The sequence below is a fragment of the Egretta garzetta genome, unplaced genomic scaffold (genome assembly GCF_000687185.1).
Source record: "Egretta garzetta isolate BGI_Z169 unplaced genomic scaffold, ASM68718v1 scaffold252, whole genome shotgun sequence".
Taxonomy (NCBI): domain Eukaryota; kingdom Metazoa; phylum Chordata; class Aves; order Pelecaniformes; family Ardeidae; genus Egretta; species Egretta garzetta.
The window spans coordinates 900,549-923,097 of NW_009259028.1; the positions used below are offsets into that span (position 1 = coordinate 900,549).

The following is a 22,549-nucleotide window of genomic DNA, read 5'->3' on the forward strand; positions in this document are numbered from 1 at the left end:
AGAAAACAACCTAGATGATTAATCTGTTTAGTTCTCTGACTGACATTTACACAGCTAATTGTGTAGTGATGATGCTTCTTTAATAGAACTGAATATTAATGGAAGATTTGGTTAAAGTTGAAACTTGTTTGTTTAGGAATATCACTGGAGAAATAAGAATGCTTCATCAACTTCAGATTTTCATCACAGGTTTTATGACATATCATGGAACTTAAGTGCTTTTACGACTTGTAAAAAAATTGCTTCAATATTTGACATTCTGTGCTTCAAGGAATCCTGATTGGCAGTTGATTAGCCTTTTGCTCAAGTCATTATCTTCTTTAGTGAAATTAGTTGGCTAGAAAATTGCATTGTAATTCATCAAGGGGAAAGTAACGTTTCAAAAGCTCTTGAGAGTATGATCCTTGTTATTTAGTACACAATATAAATTATTTTCCTAGCATGCTTTTCTAAAATGTACTATTCATCGTATTATAGCAGTTTGTATTAAATTATTGTATTCATTTTCATTTCAGTCTTTTATTGAAACTAGGTGATACCTGTGTTTAAATTAGCTCATCAGTAATATTGAAGGATGTGTGTACAAGAAAGTTTGGCCTTGAATCAGAAAAGCACTGAAACATGCATTTAAAATCTAACCCAAATATGTGGGAAACTCTTCTCTTGTTATATTTAATGCAATGCTGGTAGTCAGATCTTTCTCATTCGAAAGGAAAACTTTCTTCAAAAAGCATGTTAATAAATAATGCACAAATGTTGTGGTAAGGTGAGGAAAATACATTTGCCGAAAAGAGCATCAGTTTTACAAATTGGTAGTGTACTGGAAAAAATAAGACATTATTTTTGATAAACGTTCCTCATTACCTAAGTGGAGTGTACAGTGCCTGAAACACATTGCTAATTAGGTGTGTATGGCGGGGAGCATGGTGGAGGTCATCTGCTAGGTGCAGTGGGTAAGATTTTCCCTGCCTCGCCTTCAGGGAGCCAACTTGTCTCCTCCTAGATGCTTTCCTGCTCTCCCAGGTGACCGCGAGAGCTCACCATGCAGGTATCTCTGACGTGAAACAAGACAGAGAAACAGCAATGAGACAACAGCAACTGCATTCTTCAGAACCAGTGTTTTTCTGACAAGTTGCCTTCCAGACACCTGAAATGGCATATGCATAGATCAACCAGGGCTGGTGTCTGGAGATTGTCCTGTCCTGAGTGAGGGGCTGGACTACAGAACCTCCAGAGGTTTCTTCTCACCAGTAGCTCTGATTGCTATACAGTGTATTTCAGTTTGCTTCCCTTCTTGCTCTGGGGTTGTGGAATAGAACCAGTTTTCTGCAGAGGTGTGGCGTGCAGTGGAAATCAGTCTCTTTTTCTTTTCCTTTTAGTAATTCTCCTTCAATCTCCAGCCATGGCTTAAGGTCATGTTAGGCACAAAGAGATGCTTTGTGACACACTGAGTGTCACCAACTTAATTAACTTCAGATCATGGTACAATTAACAAGGTACTCTTTTGGTAGTGTTTTCCTGTTTTCATAGCATGCATATTTTCAGAAGTTTTAAAGCAGCATCTTGATATTAGAATTTCTAGATGACTTAAATATATATTCGATTGGAATACAACCACATGTGTGTATATAAAATTAGCTGCTGTGCAGTGATTATTCAGTTGAATCCCTAGCTTGGTGGTAATCTTTTTCTGCACAGAAAGACAGAAAACATTTTATCATTGCGTTTAGCGTTCCTCCTGCGAGATAAATGTCTGGAAGAAAACACACGTCAGATGAAATAAGAACAATCTTTGTAGGTGATTTAATACCGGTTAACTCACTGGACATCCTCTAAGACCTTAATTAAAATGATGTTTTTGTATGTAGCCTTGTTCCAGTATTGACAGATATGTCTACCCAAGATCATTTAATGAATCACCTCACCATTGAAAATAATGGCAATCTCATAACTTAAGTGTCTCATAACTTGTCTGTTTTTCTTCTTTGTGCTAGTATAGGCTTATTCTTACTTTATGCTGTTCCATCTTCACTGCACCATTATCTAGTGCTACTGTATGCTACTGTTGCCCGCTATCTGATAGATGAGTAGCAAAAATCATTTGGGCAGAAACAAGTCAATCTAAATTGTATTTACTGAAAATGATCTGAAAAAAGAGTTTCAGAAAGACTGTAAATCGTCTGAAAAAAGAGTTTTAGAAAGTTGCCTCTCTCCCTAGTTTGAAAGTCAGAATTTTATGCATTTTGTATTGCATGTTTTGTATCTTTACTACTTTAATTGTCATTGTTATAATAATAAAAGAGGGTTCTTTTCCTAATGTAAAAAACTTAAATTCCTGGATCGTTAATAAAACGTACCTATGTTATGCTCTGTACAAAATATTTTTCAGAAGGAGTAATTAAAATTAATTAATGCTTCTGGTAAAGTAGTAATTGTCCCCTGAAGGTATCGAGCACTTGGACTGGAAGATGTTTTTTAAGAGCTTCTGACAAAGTAAACAAAACAAATTTCTTCAAAAGAAAGACTGCTTTGAAATTCGACCCATATTATTGCAGGTTACCTCTGGAGCTTATTGATCGCTTATTGTCTTTACAAAAGGAACTCCACAGTCTCTCCAGGAAACATTACCAGCTACAAGCTATCCCTCTTGGCGGTCATGCTCTGACCACACAGTGAAGTATCACTCCTCATGCATAAAACATAGGATGGAAGAATTGGTCATGTCTGTTCCTCCCACCCCTCAGATTTTATATTATGATATGCTTACCAGGAGTAATGTCACAGCCTTTAATTATTTACAAAAGTCATAGTAGCAGCCAGTGTAATGATGATGATACTGTGCGTATCTATAGTTCTTCTATCTGAGGAATGTAAAGTACTTTACAAACATTAGTTAAGCAAGTATTATCTTTCCATCACTGCTACTAAGTGGCCCTACTGGAATAATCAGGCTGCTATTAACTGAAGTTTCTCTCCTCTCCATTCATATTTAACATGCTAAAATAATTGATGTATTTACTGTATGCTGTTATTTCCTTATTTTGCCCATCCCTTTTACTTTGTGCCTTACTCCTTTAGGACTAGTTTTGGAGGAAGGAACTTAATTTTTAAAGAATGTTTATTCTCTGAATGTGAAACTGGAAAAAAAAAAAAAAGAAAAATAATTTCATAGGATGGTTGTTTTATAAATAGTTCAAGAATTTGTAAGACTTGGGTCTCCAAAGTCAGGCTCTCCAAGGCCCTGTCTCAATGTGTGTTGCAGAGTAGCTGGAGAATATTGTGCTTTCTTGAATGTTTGTAGAGTTGCCAGAGTGCCTTTTAGACAGAGGGGGAAATACAACTTTAAAAAACTGTTTGGCAGTAGTGATAGGCTAGCGGGTATGGTTCTAAAGCTTCTTGGCAATATTGTGTAACTCTTCTGTCTAGGAAAAATATAAAAGTTGCAGACAGCTTTTATCTAACCTGACAGGGTGCAGTAAAATACGGTACTCACAGCTGAGGAGGTGCTATCTTTCCAAATGCTGCCAAAATATATTGGTGTGCCACAATACAGTGCTGCTTTATTAAACTCTCTGAATGAGAAAGTGGAATGGGATTTACACATTTCCTGTCTGACTCTCCAGAAGTACCTCTGTTCCCTTTCTTAGGGAAAACCATATTCTAACTCTCTTGTAGGATATTCGCTTTACGGTCTGAGACCTCATATTGCTCATTCGCATCAAAGGTGTGAGAGCAAAACCAATGGAAAGGATTTTCTCTTTGGCTTTGCTGAATTTTGTTGATGGGACTTTTGTAAACTTTGGTGTTGATAGGTCAGGAAGTCATCCGAAGGGCAAGGGATATCTTACAGCTATGAGGAAATACGCTTTTCACCAAGAAGAAGAACAATGCTGATTCTTTCACAGGGTATTTATAATTTCTTTCCCTGGTAGACATCAGAGTAACACCTTAATACCATGTTTGAAAAGATGGAAAGGCATGGGGCATCTAGTTTGTAACCTCAATTACTTGTCACTGGAAGAATTTTCAGAACCTGTCCCTCCAGTTTCTGCAGTGTTTCTGAGTTGAATTAAGACCATTTGCACAGAAATAACTTTCTGTTAAGTTCCCATTTTTTTAATGCGGACATTGTGCTTGACAAAGGATGCTTATTTTATTGCATAGCAAAAAAGTTGTACAAGGGTGGGTTTATGCTTAAATTTTATAGTATTTCTTCAGCTTGGTAAAATCAACTAAAAGCGTAACAGAAGCTCTGAGACATAAGGAAAAGAAATCAAATTTCATGTTTTGTAATCTTACACACATTAAATTCCTTTTACAATGATTTTTAAGCTGTACTGTGTTAGGTCAGCTATGTTCCTTGCCTCTTCTGGGGAATCTCTGCATATGTTCCTGAGTGTAATAACATCTACACTTTTCTTTTTTTTTTTGTAGTTTTCCTTTTCAGTAGTATAAAAGATTTACATTTATGCTCTTGGGAACTGTTAATGGTTTTGATTCACTAAAGCACTCTTTGTATGAACAGATGACATTTATCATTTGCTTAATAACTGCCAATTTATGTGCTAATGTTGAATAATCGAAAGTAAGATACAGAAAACACATTTGGTTGTTTAACAATGCCACTTGACTGTAGTCTTTTAAGAAAGACTGTACAACTATATACATGTAAGAGAGACATAGGCAGCACAGGTATTTAGGAACAATTTGTTTGTTTTTTGGAAAAAGGACATGTTTGACAAAAGCTTGATTGTTGTTTTCCCATACCTGTGCCAAGGAAAAGTATATGCTGCAGTTAGCATAGTGCTTTTGTGCATTCACTCAAGTGTCTCAGCATTTGGGAGAGAATGCTTGCAAAACCCGCTTTTTTTAAGAGACCTTTCAGATATCCACATTTACCCTCTGCAGTATACCATGTGGTATTGCAGCCAATTTTTGGGCTTTTGGAAAATTATGCCTTGTTTTGTACATTGTAAATCCATTTCTGCTTCGCTTTGGAGCAGGTTTTGTTTTGATGTGTAGTGAAGCGGCATCTAGACCAGCGTAACTAAATGGAGCGCAAGAATTGGGGAAACAGCAAGTAAAACAATCACACCTACTGCAACAGAAATGGGAGCAGAGCCATGAATACCTAATTGACTGTAGTGATGACTCTGCCCTGCACAGACATTATTTTTGAGTGTGTTTTAGTGATGCTTCAATTTTAACTCTTTCACAAAGCCCAAGACCAGAATATGTTTAGAAAGTGTCACTAGAGTATGGTAGACTGAGGGCAATGTGGGTGAAGTTTTCATCTGACTCAAGGAGTTTTGCATTTTGCAAGAACTTGCTCTCCTTGTTTTTTGCTGCATCAGGGGAACAGTTTATTTTGTTCTTGAGATTAATTTAGGAATATATTGATGGAAATGAGAATATTGATACTGACTGTTGGGTCTTCTGGCTTATCCTAGCATTTATACTCTATAAAAAGCTTTAGACAAAAATCTCTATTCCTCTTCCTACTGCAGACTTGTTCTGCTGTTTTGTTGTTGTTGGGGTTTTTTGAAGGAATGAATCCCTGGGTAATATAATTTTACTATTAAGGTACGTCTAAATCAGTTTAAGTTTAAGCATGTCCTCATGCCAGTATGCAGAAACAGGTTTTAAGAGGAAGGAAGGGGCTTTTTTGGAGCTATTCTGCAATTATTTTAACACCTCGCAGGATTCTGGAGGCATCTTTGGCCAAGGTGACGGTCTGGAGTCCTATAGACAAGCAGGCTGGTTGGAGTCCTGAATCATGAAAGCCTATTATGATATACAGATGGTGCCAAATTTTGGACTAAATCCATTGTAGAGTTTCGGAAAAATGCTGTCTTTTTGGAAATGCTGCTGAAATGTGTCTCTTTGTTTGCAGGGGAGAAGTATACCTCCTGATCTGTGGGAATTAAAACTTAATTAGGCCAGGTATCTCTGAGAACCCCTAGTAATTGTGTTCTCCTATAAAACCTGCAGGTTTATGAATAATAGAAGGGAAAGACTGAATGTGGCTATCTGATGTTTTTTTTTCTTTTCACTTGTTCTGTGCTGGGTTATCTATTTGAAGTATCAAGAGAACATCATTAGTTTCACAATGATTAACTCTACGGCATCTAAACAAAGTGCAAATGCTGTCTCGTGGAGCTATTTTGTTGCTTTCAAGTATGCTTGCAACACTAACTTGTCTCATATTTGATAGGGAATCTGCTGAACATGAGAAAATGTTCAGACTGAATGACTTCTCGGTCAATATTCCACCAATAAGTGCTAGAGGTGGAAGTTCAAACCCTCATGTTCACTGAGTCATCTTGTCAGTCATGTCCGTGATCTTTGGTGTATTTCATAAATGTTGTGACCACAGGTGCACGCACTTCACTTACTCATTCACAGATGGGCAGATTGTTGAAGTGAAACCTGGGGCTCCTTGAAGCCAAAGACAGTTTTGTCAGGGATTTCTTGTCAAACTGGAAAGGAAATATGTGATAGTATCCATTTGTGCTTTGTTTATGCCCCATCCTATATGAGCAGTCTGCAGATTTTGAAACGCTCTTATTCTGTGTGCTGTCTCTTGCCTACTATTAATTAATTCTCAACGTGTTATTTAATCTACTGGTTATTTGAAGATGCGTTTGACAGAGGGTGGCAAGTTTCAGAACAAGTGGCATTTTGCACATTTCTGAAAACTAATGTCCAGAGAGAATCTAAAGCCTCACTTGAGGTGGGGGAAATCCAGGGAGATCCAGCCATTATATATTTTGTTGGCATCGTGTGCCTGGCCAGTTTTTCAGATTCAGTCTAGCACATGTGGCTTTTACCCTGCCAACAAACCAAAAAGGTCCAGGTTGGAGGCATGGAAGAACTGAGTGTAGAGTTAAGTGAAGGCAGACCAGAGATGTGGGGTTTTCTGGAGATACAGGGAGTGTCTGGAAGGCATTGAAAATGCTACACATCACTTCACCCTCAGTTTCCCTCTCTGTGTTTTCCTATTTGGTGTCCATCTCCTTTCTGAATTACCTAAAATCCTCTAATAAAAAAGCTGTGTAAAGCCTTGAGGAGTTGTTTTTATGTGATTAAAAACTCTTGCATTCAAATTATGTCTGGTCTGTAAAACATTGCTCAATGAGATTTCTATTCAAAACAAGTATTCTTGAGATAGCTGTATCTGTGCTGACATGCACATAAGGCATTAATGGAGAAGGAACAATATATTGGTACTTGACCAAAAAAAAATCCTATTAATTTTAAACAAAAAAAAAGTAAAGTAGGAGGTGTAGTTCAAAAGGGAAGGCTGCCTTTCAGAAGGTCGTGAATGTCACTCTTACCCTTTTACAAGAGTTGGCCCAGTAATCAACTGTATCCCATGGGATTTTATACAATAATATTTTTAAAAACGCTTTTGTTGGGTTGTTTATGTAAATGCTTTCAATGTGCAAATAGATTTGTTCAGGCAAAACAATACTAAAACTCCAGGCATGGGATGCCAGTGTGAAGTAATTAAAATCATATTGTGCAATAGGTCGATAGATCAGGAAGTTGGCCTTCTAATTAGAAAAGGCAGTTATAAAAACCCTTGTTCTTGTTGAAGAGGAAGAGCAAAATTAAGAAAAACAATCGAGATGTGGGGAAAAGAAATCAGAACCCCAGTTCTCTGCTGAAAGCTGTGTTAAAAGTCAGCCCTTTCTTTTTCGAACCACACTAATGTTAGGTATAGAGATCAGAGGCTTCAGATTGTCCCTCATTAAGGATCTTTGCGCTCATCCCTCTGCCTGCTGTGCCTGCCCGTGTTGTGCATACCTCAATCCTCAGACAACAAATAACAGTGCGGCCTCCACAAGTGGAGGTCGAATGGGAGTATTCAGATCTGGTTTGTATTTGCTGTCAGCTTAGACCTTTCATCCTCCTTAATACTTTAGCTACACCTACTTTTTGTGGTTCTTGCTATCACCACAAATAGGTGCCTGGCCAAACTGAATAGGTGTCATCTTGGGACTGTTTTTGAGTGAGCCTTTTGTGCCAATTATTGTTTAGCTTTCGGTCTTCCATCTTAATAATTGAAAAATACTTATTTTCAATAACATGTAGGTGTTGGGTGTTGTTTTACCCTGGAGCATAAACATAATTAGTAAAAATAGTAACAATAAAAAGATTTTAGATGGTAGAACAGCTTCTCAACTTTTTCAGTAGATTTTCATTACTTCAGAAGGGTGGAAGGCAGATCTGTTTCAACCATGCTTTTGTTTTGTAAAGGAAAGTTGAGCAGGGCATTGGACTGGATAACCTCCGTGGTCCAATCCAGCCTAAGTTATTCTCTGATTCTGTGAAAGGGTGTATGTTGAAAATAAAATACATTAACACTATTAAAGCTAGTAAATCTAAGATGTCCATTTATTTGAGTGAAAGGCATCATCTTGCCACAGAACCGTGATGAGCTTGTCTTTACAGTGTCATGCTGGTAATACTGAAACATATGAAATGTTTATGGTGTGGGATTGTAAGTTAACCATAGGTCTTCTGGAGACTGTCTTATAAAATGTTTCACCAGCATGTTCACACGCTTTGCTTCTTCAGTGTGAACTGAGATATGTATTTCACAAGTACTTAGCTGTGTAAAATTTTGTGTATAATATTGTGCAGGCAGGGGGAGATTACTTTCTTGATCATCTTCCCATCAGAAGTAACTAGAACTATGGCATTAAATTATTTGTGTGAGTACTCTTGATGCTCTGAAAGAGGTTCTCCATCATTCCCTCGGTCCTGTTGCTTCCTGACGCTTCATCCTTAACATCACCAGTGCAAGCAGAATGTATTAGTCATTCTAAGACAAGGCTTGTTTATGCTTGTACCCTAGGGTGACTGCTGAATGTTTTTGTTCTGCCGTTGCTCAGTTGTTTGATAGTGTCTGTTTACAACTAAATCCTTAAGGGATGAATATCCTCTCGCGCTGACTTCTCCATGTGGCTGGTGCAGAGTCTGAGTTTGATGTGAATTGTTATTTGATCTTTTGAACTTTGATTCATACAGGTTGTTAGGGCTCAGTAACAAAACTGCTGCCCTCTTGTAATGCAGAAATTAGTTTTACCTGGGTGTGAGAATGGGGGCTTTTTCCCTTTATTTGCAGGGACACTAACTCAGGCATTGCTAACAATCCTGAAAAATTAAAATAAATTTAAACTAAAACAATACATAAAGTGTGTTCTCTGTAGTTGGGGCCTAGAACGTGCTTTAGAAAGAAATCCCCTGACTCTCCTCACTGCTTTGGTATTTAGCATCATCAAGTATCTCAGAGCCCATGAGCTAGGTTTCTTTTGGGTAAAACTAAACTGGAGGATGTGTCCCTAATGCATTGCATCAGAAAACTGACATCCAGTCTGTGTCCAGACAAGAACTAGCACAAAATAAAAATAAAAAAAACCCCCAAACAATCCAAAAAACCACATCCCCACCACCAAAACCCCCCTGAAATGTGTATAGTATTTATACTACGGGTTCTCAACACCAGTTGTTTTACAGGTGTGCTTTTATTGGTCATCTGTATTTGCTAATGAAGATGTACCCAAAGTGCTAAATTTTAGTAGAAAAATGTAGGCGGGGCTTAATACACTTTTTGCATAGAGGCAGTTCACCATGCCTTGCCTAGCTGCCTTGCCAAATTCACCATAGTTTTTTTCATAATCCTGTGTATTACTTCCTATTTGCAGTATTTGAATAATATGAAAGTAGGCAGGCAAACTGTTTTTAAAAGTATACTGACAGGGAGTGGAGTAATATTAAGAATTATGTTGAAATTTATGCTGCATTTGACACCATTGGCATAAGCTGTTGGGGTTTTTTGTTGTTGTTTTGGGGGTTGGTTTGTTTGTTTTGGTTTTTGTGTTGTGGGGTTTTTTTGTTTTGTTTTGTTTTTTTTTTAATATGGGTAAAGATTCTGTTCTGTAAATGTTTCTGGAAAGATGCTGATTTGGAAATGGAACTTATGTCCCAGGTCCATCACTGATACAGACTTTGGAGCTTCAGTATCTTCAGCCAGCATTACATGTCCTCTCACTTTATTATTTGGCATATTAGAATTATTACTTCTTTCTAATGGTATCAGGCTGCATTTTAGATATGAACCATGTATGGTTAAAAACCCAGTAAAGTTAGTGAGTCTGGCTTAAAGGTTCCAACATAACTTATTGTGAACAGATTAGCTCTTTGTTATTTTCATTTCTCTGCAAGCTTTTTAAACTGGAACTTTCCATCTTTTTGTACAGTGCTAGAAATATACTCACACACACACACACACACACACACACACACACACACACACACACACACACACACACACACACACACACACACACACACACACACACACACACACACACACACACACACACACACCCTTTAATGAAAGCTGGAAAGGAAAATCTGGAGGCTTAAGTATAATACCAAATATAGGATATATATTGTTCAACCTTTCTACTTATGTTCATATGTGTTTTCTTTAAAAACTGTATTTTTATATATTGGACATACGCACATTTGAATATGTTTACTGTAACTTTTATGGGCTTTTTCCTTTTAAAGTCCTGTCTTAGGGCTCTTGTATTATTCTGTTAATACTGCTCAAACTGCAGAGAACATGAGACACTTTGGGTAAATTGTTGTTCAGAATTACCTCTTAAAAATTCAGTTAATACATTATGTATCCATGGAACATTGCTATGGAATTGGTGCTGCTTACTCATTAATTACTGTAGACTGCAGCTCACTGTGTTGGCACTGTGGCTTGTTTGTTACATGTGATGATCACTTTATAAATGTCAATAAAATCAAGACAAAAACCTCTAGTACAACTGGAAGTAACAACTCAGTATTTTCCTCATTAGTTTTGGCAGCAAAGTAGTCCTACAAAGCAGTATGCAATAAAACACCAGCCAACTGAGTCCCACACTGTGGCTATAATTACATATTTTTGCTTGCTAATCAGTAGAATTTTTCTGTGTACACTATTATACTTTAATGGTTCTGTTGCAACGCCAAATTTACTACAATGTTCTCTTGAAGAAAATGGCACATAATGATTTTGTATTTACTACAAGAAGATATTAAACTAAATAATACATAATGATGCTGCACAGATTAACCAGCTCTTTAGTTCTTCTGTTCCTTATCTCTCTTTTAATAGTGTTTTAGGACAAACATAAAAGTTATTTGGGAGGGAATTACCAGAATTACCGAACTGGTAAATATAGCCATCTGAGAGGGATATCTTGTTTCTTACTTGAAAACTATTAGATTGTAATTTTAAGCTGTGCTTAGTACTTTAATTTCACTTCCCACAACTCATGGCACATAAGGAGGGTTGCAAACAGCTCAGATAAGTAATAAGTTCATTAATTATAGGCTTACCTTTCTTGTAGGTTAAAAAAGCTTGTGTGGGACTTGATTAAACACACTGGGATTGGGGTATGGCTCTGTGGAGGGCTGGATAGTGAAGTTCCCCATGCAACTTTTGGATTCAGCCTTCCATGAACTCTAAAGGTCACCTGCTATTATCAGGCTTTCTGTCCTTCTCCTTTTTAAAATTATTTTTGTCCAAAGTGATTACACTGCAAAAATACCGCATGTACAGTGGGCAATGTGGAAGGTATTTTTTTTCTCTAACAGTTATTCCATTATCTTATTTCTATTTCTGACATTAAATAAATAAATAAACCAATGCTCAAGAGTTTTTATTCCTTTTTTTTTTTTTTTTTTTTTTATTCATGGTTATGCAGTCACTTAAATTCCACTTGATCGTTATGAATGTATCTGACAATCTTAGGTTAGTATAATACTTATCCATTTACCTCAGAAACGGAATTTTACTGTCAGAGACGATCTGTCCAGGAGTTGAAATGGAAGGTAGGGTCTGACGATGGCAGCTTGCCCCCTTTACTCCACAGACATTTAATTATGTGTGAAGATTGTGCTGATGCCTCTAATATTTTTATAGATTTGTCAGATTCTATAATGCGATCTGACATATTAGTGAGAGTAAATAGTTTTTCTTCCATATTTGATATGCGGTATGAGTCTGTATCAAGATGTGATTCTGTTTTTATAGGTGAAATTGTACTTAGTGTATATGATGGTTTTGCATGCTGCTGGAAAACATTTGTCATTTCAACATTGATGACTGTTGATTGTGTCCTAGATCTTTTAAGGTTTTTTTGGCAAGCATTTGTCTTAGATGTGTTGTACATATGATTTGTCATGGCCTCTCAGGAAAGCATATTTAAGGCCTTTTATTTGTAATTAGTGCTCAGGCTTGTGTTAAAACACTGTCTGAAAAAAACCCCTTGTTCATACATCATTTTCCAGTTAATCTCATGTTTACTGTTTTTTCTTCCTTTGTATTTATTCCATCTGAATACATTGTAATGTACTCAATTGGATTTACCTATTGCAAGGCGATTTTTGTATAATTAATACTGTTAATTAATCTGTCTTGAAACAGCACTCCAAATGGAGAGGATGTTTCTGTGATTGCAGACTGAGAAGTATCTCAACCAAGTTTTCTCCCTTCAGTGGTTCATGATAAAAGTAAATTAGCACAAGTGAAAACGGTCCAGGAAATAAGAAAACCAGCCGCTACTCAGTAAATAATTCCTGGTATTCCTATGGCCTGTTAAGCCTTACTGCAAGCAAGAGAATATCTCCTTGTTGATACTTAGTCTTACTGCTTTGTACATTCCAGCTGCTGCCCTAATTCAGAGTTCCTACAATCCCTGTGTTTTTTAAGTCCCTTTTGAAGTAAGCCCGGAACTGGACGTAATTTGCTTCTGTAAGTCACCTTTCCTCTGCTACTTTCTTCACTTTAACCCGCATGAAGATTCAGTGCTGTCACATAGTCAAGCTGAACCCATATGGATTAGAGAGGAAGAGAGGAGATGGCTCTTGAAAACAAGCAAACAAAGTGCTCATAAAAAGTGTTTAGAACGTAATATTTGAAATCATAAGTTACAAAACCTTTTTCTTGGCAGATCTGCCCATCTTTCTTTTGCAAGATTTTTAAGGGAAGTGGAGCTATTCGCCTTGCATCACGTATCTCCTTCATCTGACTCAGGCTAAGTGTCTTCTCTCAGGTTTTCTCAAAAGCTTTAATGTCTTTTTTTATTCTAGCAGTGATATATCGTGTTCTGGTGCTTGGTGCACCCTATAGCTAAGGAGAAACATCACATCCTCCCGTGTCTGGTTTAGTTATACTTACTTAGAAGCTGTATTTCGCTACAGAAGCCTTCAAGCTTCAAATCCGCAAAGGCCTATGTGAAAACACCTTTGCTTCCATGTTCTCTGTGAAGAGAAGGTCTTAGATCACATCCCCTTATGTTTCAGCGGGAAAAAAGTGGCTAACTTTCAGCTTTTGTTTTGTTTTTTTTTTTGGTTTTTTGGTTTGGTGTTTTTTTGTTTGGTTGTTTTTTTTTTTTTGTTTTTTTTTTTTAATTTTCAGTATACCTTTAAAACTCTTAGGAATGACATGCCAACAGCCTGTTGGGCTGTGAGGATGCACCGCAGTTATAAGGCTCCCTTTTACACAGTCATTTTACAATTATTACTTGGTAGTCTGCTCTGTCTAAATCCTTGACCTGTGCCTGACAGCTGCTAGCTGATCATAGTGAATAAATTTGTATAATCACTGTGTGATGACTGCTTAATAACTGTACTCCAAATATGCAAATACCTGTTCTGGCTTAATACAATTCATCTGCCATGGCTGGCCCATGTACTTAGTATTTTTGAAACGCTTGCAAGTAACGGAGCAGTCCATTGCAGTCTCCTGTCTTTTCATGCGGAGCCCTAAAATGCTGAAACCTACAGAGAAGGAAAAGATGTATTACAAAAAACCCCAAAGAAGAATAGTTATTGAAAACCAGAGAAAAAGTGCTTGTCTTTTGTGTGTTATAAATGGGGAAAAAACCCAAGAAACTTCCCTAAAGACTTTGCAGTAGCTTTTCTATTTTCATTCTCTTCATTTTCATGCATGCGTGAGTCCGAGATGCTCACAAAAAACTGAGATAAAAGCATGTCCAGGGTGATAAAGAAAAGATTTCTTGCTCAGGCTTGTGAGTTTCCAGGACTGAAGGTTGGAAGAATATTCTGTGGAAGCACTGGTAGTTTCTTTCTCTGATCTTGCCCTCATATTTTAAGCATTTGCCTTTGGCCATCATGTGAGATAGGTTGCTGAGACAGATGGACAGTGAGTCTTATTAGTTTGTCCATTTCTGTGTTCTTTATTTCATTTACATGCAGCATCAGAACATTAGTAAATAGCTTTTTTTTAAAAAAACGTGAGTTTCATTGCCCTTTCAGGCATGTTTTTTTTTTTTTTAGATACTTCTTTCTTTACTGTTTCTCAGAATTTAACTTAATGTTTCCAAACAGTGCAGGAGGCAAAATAGACTGTGCAGTTCCATACACTAGACAAGAGATTGATGTGATGGTAGTAGCCTAATGTCATCAATAGCTTGATAGCTGTAGTGGCAAAAGAGAGTTTCAGTGGGATTTTAAAAACAATGGTGTGGATATTTAGTGTGAGTTTCTCCTGTGCTTGAGTGAGGAAGCACAAAGCTGCTTTTTTAAAAAAAGAAACAAGTGAGGGGCTGAAGGAGGCTGGCACCTTGGTCTAGGTGAAGGTGGGCATCGACTTTTCTGTGTGGAGTTAAAAATAAGTGTTAAGCAGAGCCTAATTTGCAAAGGGCTGTGAAAGTGGAAAAACAAAGTTCTGATGTCATCCCCCTAAACATTTACATCATTTAAGTTCAAGGTGGTGCAAAACCCTAAATGGTAGGTTAAAGCTTAACTAATAGAATTCTTTTTGTATCCCTAAACTAGGTAGTGGAGCGTAACTAACCCTCCCAATTTCCTGCCTTTTCAGAGGGACACAACTATAATTTTTTTCACACAGTCCTATTCTTAATCTGTTCCACGTGCTTTTAATTTTCTTTTAGTGGACATAAGAAGAGGCTGTGATGCATGAAGTTGGACTTCAGAGCTGTTTTCTTGATTATTTTTAAGAATGATAGTCTGTGAGAATAGCACCCTAACACAAACAGAAATCCAGGACAAAGTAGGCATCTTAGCAATGAAATGTAGTTAAAGCTTTTTGTCCTTCCAATCTGTGCGGCATCCAGCTGGAACTGAAGTACTGTGACTGCCCAGGAGGCTGAGGAAAGGATTTTGGAGTCACCAAATCCATTTCTTCAGGGTGATACCACATTAAAAAGACTTGCACCTTCTTAGTAGTCCGTTTGGGAAGCTGGGGGAGCATGCTGAGATGAACTTGAGCTGAGTTTGGTTTAATAGCATAGAATAGCCTGAAATTTCACCAGACTTCAGCTTATCACTTCTCAATAAACAACAACATGCAGTTTTTCTACTTGCTGCAGTGAGGTATTTAAGGCTTAGCTGTCTCATTTCCATCTGTAGAAGAGTGTGGTATGTCAGGTGTCTCAACACTAACACAATTAAAAGGAAGTCAACGGTTCCTTCACACATGCCTTAATGTCAGCATTCTGGACTGGGAAAAACTGGAAAAACACTATTGGAGCCTTTCCTAGTTCTTTTTTTCCTGCCAAAAGTGTGACATTCAGACAGGTTTATCAGACCCATGTTTCTCTGAGCCCTTATGCTGCTTGAGTGGGCTGATAAAAGTGTGAATCCTATTGACATTATAACTTTGCAAAATTGGATAGGAGCGCTCGGAGACTAAGAAAGCTGACGTCCTATGTGTGAGATAAAACGAATGCTTTCTTTATTGCTCGGTTGTTTATGGATGGAATTTACCAACCGTCATTGCTAATGTGACAAAACAACTTTTACTTGGCTTCTCATATATTTTTAATATGAGTTTGTGATATTCCAAGATGTTTTACTAAGACAAAAATCTGCCAGACTGTTTGAGTTAACTATTGTTCTGTGTTTTTGTCAAAGTAAGAATGATTGGTTGTGTGCAATAAATGTAGAACACTTAAAATTTAACAGGTCCATGGGTAAGTGAGCTTTATTTTGAATGATTGTTGACTTCTTTATTTCTGTATGTCTTTTTGCCAGTTTATAGCATGGACATCGATTATGTTGGATCTTTCAGCTGCTTTTGTTATGCTCAAATGTGAACAGCATCCAGAAGGACAGCCTTCTCTTAAAACAACCAGTTGGTTTTAAAATTTAATTTCCAGCACTTTGCACCATAGCAGGCAATAACTGGTGGGTTTTAATGCTAAATTTGGAGAATTTCAGCCAAACAATATTACAAAATGCAAGTTTCCCTTGTATGACTTCACAATAAGGCTTACACATGCCATTGTTGTGAGCAGGTTTGTTCCTTGCAGTTTGTACTGGAATAATGGTTTTATTACATCTTACTATTACTTGTCATTAAACTCACTCTACAGCATGGGTTAGTGGTTGGAGCTGGGAGGACCCAAAATTTTAATTCTGGCTGCAGTGAGGCCCCTTGAGCAATCTTGAAATGTTGATTCTTAAATAAAGATAGGCACTATAGAGAGAATGTGAATTGACACATTAGGTAATCAGTAGCTCAAGCATCAAGACTTTAAACTCTCAGTTTTGTCTTGATTTAACTCAGGTGTAGGCAATAAAGAGCTCCTGAAAGTAAGAATATTTAAGGAACTATAAATTTAGATTGTCTGTGATGAAATGTGAACCTAATTCAGTGAAATAGCCATCTCAAAATGAATAGTTCATCTGTGCTTTTTGTTTTTAAAATGGAGAATTTTGAGGCTAAATGAGATCATGCTTTTAAACTCCTTGAGATCTTGGCCAGCAAGTACAGTATAAATGCTAAGTATTTAAAATTAATTATGTTGGAGGCCTATAAACCAGTGCATTGATTAAAAATCTTCAGTTCATTAAACTTCCCAATGGCAGAGGCCATCTCTGTAATATAAACTGCCGTTTCTAGCAGCGGCGGCTGACTGGCATCTGTGTTGTAATCTTTTTAAGATCCCCACCTTTGTTCATTAGACCAGCAGCTGTTGTCTCTTGCTGGGCAGGATTTATTTCCCCTTGAACACTGGTCTCAGAGGTGCAGTTGCAACTTTGGCAGCACTAGATTGCAATGAACTTCCTAGAGGTACTTTACCAGTTTTGCAGAATGAGGTTGCTTTTGGTTGTCAGTTGGATTTTGTGGTTGTTAGGGGGGGGCTTAGGGGGGTGGGTTTGGATGTTGGGGTTTTTTTGTGTGTGTCTGTGTGTCGCCAAGGACTGAGGGTATGTATACCAGAGGTATGCTACAGTCTGGGCAAAACAGCTTCCTCTTGTGTGTCCCTAGCGCTATGTCTGATATAATGAAATTTTCCAGTTTTTATTCACTCCTGGCATTTACCATGTGGAAGAACAGTACTGTTTCATAGATAAATCATGCACAGTTCACTTTCTTAAACAAGTAAATCTCCTGATTTTCCTAGTGAAAATGAGAAATGAAAATCTGGAAAAACACCAGATGACAGGAATTACTATGGAAAAAGAATATATAGATTCTTGAAATATAATGTGATAAATCTGCATATGTTGTTTACGTCGTAACTTCAATTTATCCAGACTCACACACAAGGTCACAAAAGAAGTTTGGGCCTTTTTATTCCTGGGGGATTTTGTATTTTTTTGCTGTGATGTTTGATTACCTTACCCTTTTTTATTACCATCTGCACTGCAAAGCTAAGTTTTGCTGAGGTTATTTTTTTTTTTTAAGCAGCATCCCATGATACCCTTAATTCTGTATTTCCTGCGTTTTTGCTTCATTTGCAATTTTAAGGTATTTTCTATGAGAAATAGATTTACTCTATATAGTACAGCAGTAAATTAGCTAGTTTTTTCTATATAACTTTAACCTTTTAATGATGGAGAACAAATACAGTTGCTTTACAATAAATTAAATAGAAAGGATTGACCTTTTAGCATCTGTTAGTGTGCAGTGTAGAAAGATGGTGTCAAAGATTTCTGTATTTTTGTTTTTAGTACACTCTCATTTTGCCTAGGAGTTTTATTTTGTCCATGTATTTTAAGTAATTATTTTCAGGTGACTTCCTTGTGCAACCAATACCATTGACTGCAGTAGCTTTGAAAAGAGTTTTTCTTCATTAACAGCTTCTACTGAATTGTTGGGAGAACAAAATGCTGTCCCCAGTGGCTCCTAAAACTTACGGATGCATGCAGTGAGATTGCTAATATTATTTTTAATGAAAAAATGTTGGAGTAGTACTTTTAATAGCTTTACACAAGCATGAATGACTTGAATTCTAGAGCTAAATCTGAAGCTCCTTGAGCTGTTCTTCAACCCTCCAAATGGGCTGTTCATGTATGCAGGTCCTCAAAACTAAGAAACTCCTTTCATATGCTCACCCAGCCAAGCCATGGTGAAACAGTAAATATAGTAACCCTGTTTGTTACGGGGTCTCCATACGTGACAGTGCAATGAATACTGGGATCACATGTCAAAAGACAAGTCAACCTGCTTGCTTTTTTGCAGTCATCTGAAAGCAAAAGTGTTGCATGCTTTTTCAAAGCATTTATTTTACCTCAAGTTAGGTTGTGGGGAACATTAGGCAGCCTGATAGCCTGCTTGTTGGGAGGATAACAAGGAAGAGAAGAGGGACCATCCTGTGGATATTTGCCACCTCGCTGCTGGCCCCAGGCAGGACTGATTTAGTATTAATGCTGTCAAGAATCCTTAGAAATAGCTTGGTTTACAATCATGGAACTCTCATCAAGAAGCACAGTATCAATAAGGAAGGTTAGCAGCCCTATCTTCAGTACCTTCAAGTGCTACCTGTACTACGAAACACCAATTAATCATCAGGCAGACTGGAGATGGGATTTCTTGTCAGTTATGATTGATAGTTTTGTCTGTGAGTTTTTCCACATCTTTCCCATAGCTGTGAAATGGCAGGTCACTTGTGTATATAAATGACCCAAAAAATATATATGATTTCCATAAACCTGGACAGGAAGGCAGCCTGTAGAAAAAAAAAAGGCATACTGTGAAGCAGAGCGTTAGCTTCGAAGTAGAATGACATTTTTCATTGGTTGTAAACAACAGTGATAATGCATAATTCCTTATCACTGCCACATGACGCAAGCCAGATTTGACCATGAGTGCCTGGCTTTTTCAGCCAGTTGCACAAAGAGATTTCGGGGAAAGAACAGTGGGATATGGTTTAACGTTTTCCAAATCTGCTTTGAAAAATGCAGATGAACATCAATATATCAAACTGATGAGACAGATGAAGTATCTGAAACCAATATATCAAAGATTCTTCACTTTCCTATAAAAGTAATTTGGCAGCATGACATTATTACCATGTAAATCTCTTCCTCCTTACTGCACAGTAACAATGTATCTTTGGCCATCATTTTTCCCTCCTGAGGTTGTTGCCGTGATCTGTAATTTCCATAAAGTTTCCATGTTAACAATGCTTACTTCTCTGTACACTTACATTACTAGTCAGTGCACATTTCCAGAAAACATAATATCTCACGTAAATGTTTTGTGCATGCCCATTCCATGGGTTTTTTTGAATTAATACAGCTAAGACATGTTTTAGCAGAGGCTGAACTATCACATTTAGATTTGCTAATCTACTCTACCTTTGCCAATTTTTCTCTTTATGTTATGCAGAGTGCTCATATTTGGCATGATATTTCACAGCTCGGGTTTTTGCTTTAAGAATTATCAAAGTTGTGTTATAGATTCTATACATTATTGGAAACAGAATATTTCTAGCATGATTTATTGAGTTATGGTATTAAATGGAAACAGGTTGTCTCTGCTCAAGCATTTAAAAAAGTATGATAGAAAAAAGAGGTTACTCAGAAAATTGTGTGTGGTTTGGTGTTTGGGTTTTGTGAGGGGTTTTTTTTGTTTGTTTGGGTTTTTTTGTTGGTGGCTGTTCCATACCCCACATGCTCCCCACCCCCACCTCCCTTCATTCTTCTGTGTCATCAGTCACTGAACTATATACCAAATGCTAATGTCTGTGTTTCCATCTATGCCTGTCTGGAGTATTCAATCATCTTCAGTTATGCTACCTTTTTAAGGGAAGTACGCACATCTACTTGTTTGATTTTGACAGATGTCTTCCATTTTCCTTGTCATATGTCAAAATTGGTTATGATGGAATTGATTTTTCTCCGTTAAGAATTTGATTTTTTTTCCATTATGTTTTCATCTTTCTGGAGACTGCTTCGATTATAAAGATTGGACATGGACCTGTGTGGAACCAGCTCCAGGAAACTAGTGATAGAGCATCTGTATCATAGCTGTATGTGCATTGAGAGTGTGCTTCTTCCATCATGAGACGGTTTATAGATGGGGAGCTGGGACCACCTATGAGTTGGCCGTCAGAGCTGATCTGGCACGTGGTATGTTAACATTGCAAGTTGAGAAGTAGTGATAAATCTGTGCTTCTACTTTCCCACCAGAGGCAGTGGTTCCTTTTTACGGGTTCTGTTGTTTGGCTGTGTTCTGCACTGGACTTGGGTTAAAATGAATGGAGTTTGGGGGAAAAGAGGTTGATTTATCCAGATGAGCTGGTTGAGAGGGTAGCTGAATGAATCATTGTACAGACACTGCTCGAGGGAGGCAGCCTACTTGTTACGGACAAGAAGGAGCTTGAGGATGGAAATGATTAGTCCACTGCATGGACTTGAGCCCTTGTCCAGTACTCCTGAGGTGAAAGACTTCTTCCTCTGTAAAGAATTGTGCAGAAAGTGCTAGTCCTAAGCATCAGTGCTGGTTTTATGTTAATGTCTCAGGAAATATTAATGTTGGTAAAGATTGTGGTGGTGGTGCTTATAAAAATATAGTTGAGGTTTCAATGCATGCTGGTTTACTTGTCCTTCTTGGTTGGGAAAAGCATTTAGTAATTAAGTTAAAATAATTAAATTGGATATTATGAGCACAGGATAGATTTCAAGCATTCTTTTTTCCCCTTGAGGTTACAAAATATTATTCTTGAATTAGCATCTTGGAGCCTGTTGAGCAGAGATTTTGGGTAAGTTAAAACCAAAAGTTCAGCTAAGGTAGAGCAAGAAGATTTGGCGTCTTGGCATAGACAGTGCACAACGAGCTTACAACTCATGGCTTGGCATCCACATTCTTTTTAATATGGAAATTTTAGAAAATTTCATTGAAGGTGCAACATCACATGATTTTGTAATTCTTTATTAGACAGAAAGTATTTCAAAATGACATTTTAGAACTCAGGATAAGTGTGGAGTATTACAAGGAACTGCTTATCCAATTTTACGATGTCATCTGAATATTAACTCTGGTATAGAACACCTCAAACAAGGCTATCGAGTTTTTAACACCTAGTAGAAGGCTAGGTACATTCAGATAAAGATGTTCTCTGCCCCTCCACTTGGGGATACATGGCTTCAGGGAAATACTTAACACCTTGCAAAACCAGCTATGCCCTTACTGCAGAAAGGCCAGTGGTCGTTTCCATTCCAGCTTCAAAAACCATCTCGGGGTGAGGGAGTTACCTGGTCTCTCCCTGCGTCCAGGTGGGCAGTGAATGGTCAGCAGCTGTGCTGATTGCCCAAGCCTTGTACTGCCCAAATCTTGCTATGCTAGCCTGTAGAATGCTACACAGGTTATGCTATGAACGGATTATGTGCATCTCTTGAAAACTCATTTACCGTTGGCTTTTCAAACCTTTTCTGGTTTAATTGCTTCAAACAAGCTGTTGGGTACTGCTGTAACTTAGAACTGGTTTAATCTGAAATAAAATCTGAAATAAATATTGAATGATATGCATACAGAATCTTCCCTTCTTGTCTCCATAAGTATTTGTTTAGCTTTTATACTTGAGCTTATTTTACCTTTTTTGAATCGATATTGTAGTTTATATGATGATTATTTCCCATAGTCCCGTCATTGCTGCTGACTTACAACCTTGTTGTAGCTAATATGTTCATGCACACAGTATTTCCCTATTTTTTGTTTCCTTTTTCTTAAACTTTTTGCCATAATTACAATAAATTATTTCTTTGATTGCATGTTGAGAGGGCAGAAGAGCTGTGCCAGCAGCCTTTTTTTATTCTTTGCTGCTGCTACTATTCTTTTGCTGTCTCCTGAGGGTAATAAGATCTATGCACTCTACTAATTTTCTTGCATACTTAGCTGCAATTGCAAACTTTAGTAATTATTATTTAATTAACTCCAAAGTATTGCATGAATAATGCAAAATTAAAAAAATGTAACAATGAAAAAAGGTCAAAACAAGGTATTTTTAATATTTCAAATCCATAAGCATTATTGGAATGTTTGTGTAAGGCATTAACAGGATGGTGACATTAAATCATCTGCATAATTGTAGAAGTATCAGAGGTATGTAGTAAAAGAGAGTTTGGCATTTAGCTGGGGATCAAATTTGTTTTCATAATTTCTAGTGAGAATTTCTTAGAGCCTTGAATAAGTCCCTTTTCTAATATTGAAATTTTAATTCTGCTTTACTGTTTCTAGGTCTTTTGTTTTCAGTTAGCA

At 37.3% G+C, this 22,549-nt stretch overlaps 1 protein-coding gene across 1 annotated transcript in view; it reads left to right on the top strand.

Annotated features, from left to right (window-relative positions):
* The window catches only part of MACROD2 (mono-ADP ribosylhydrolase 2), an 892,593-nt gene that overhangs the window by 252,696 nt on the left and 617,348 nt on the right, over positions 1-22,549 (top strand). The window lies entirely within an intron of this gene.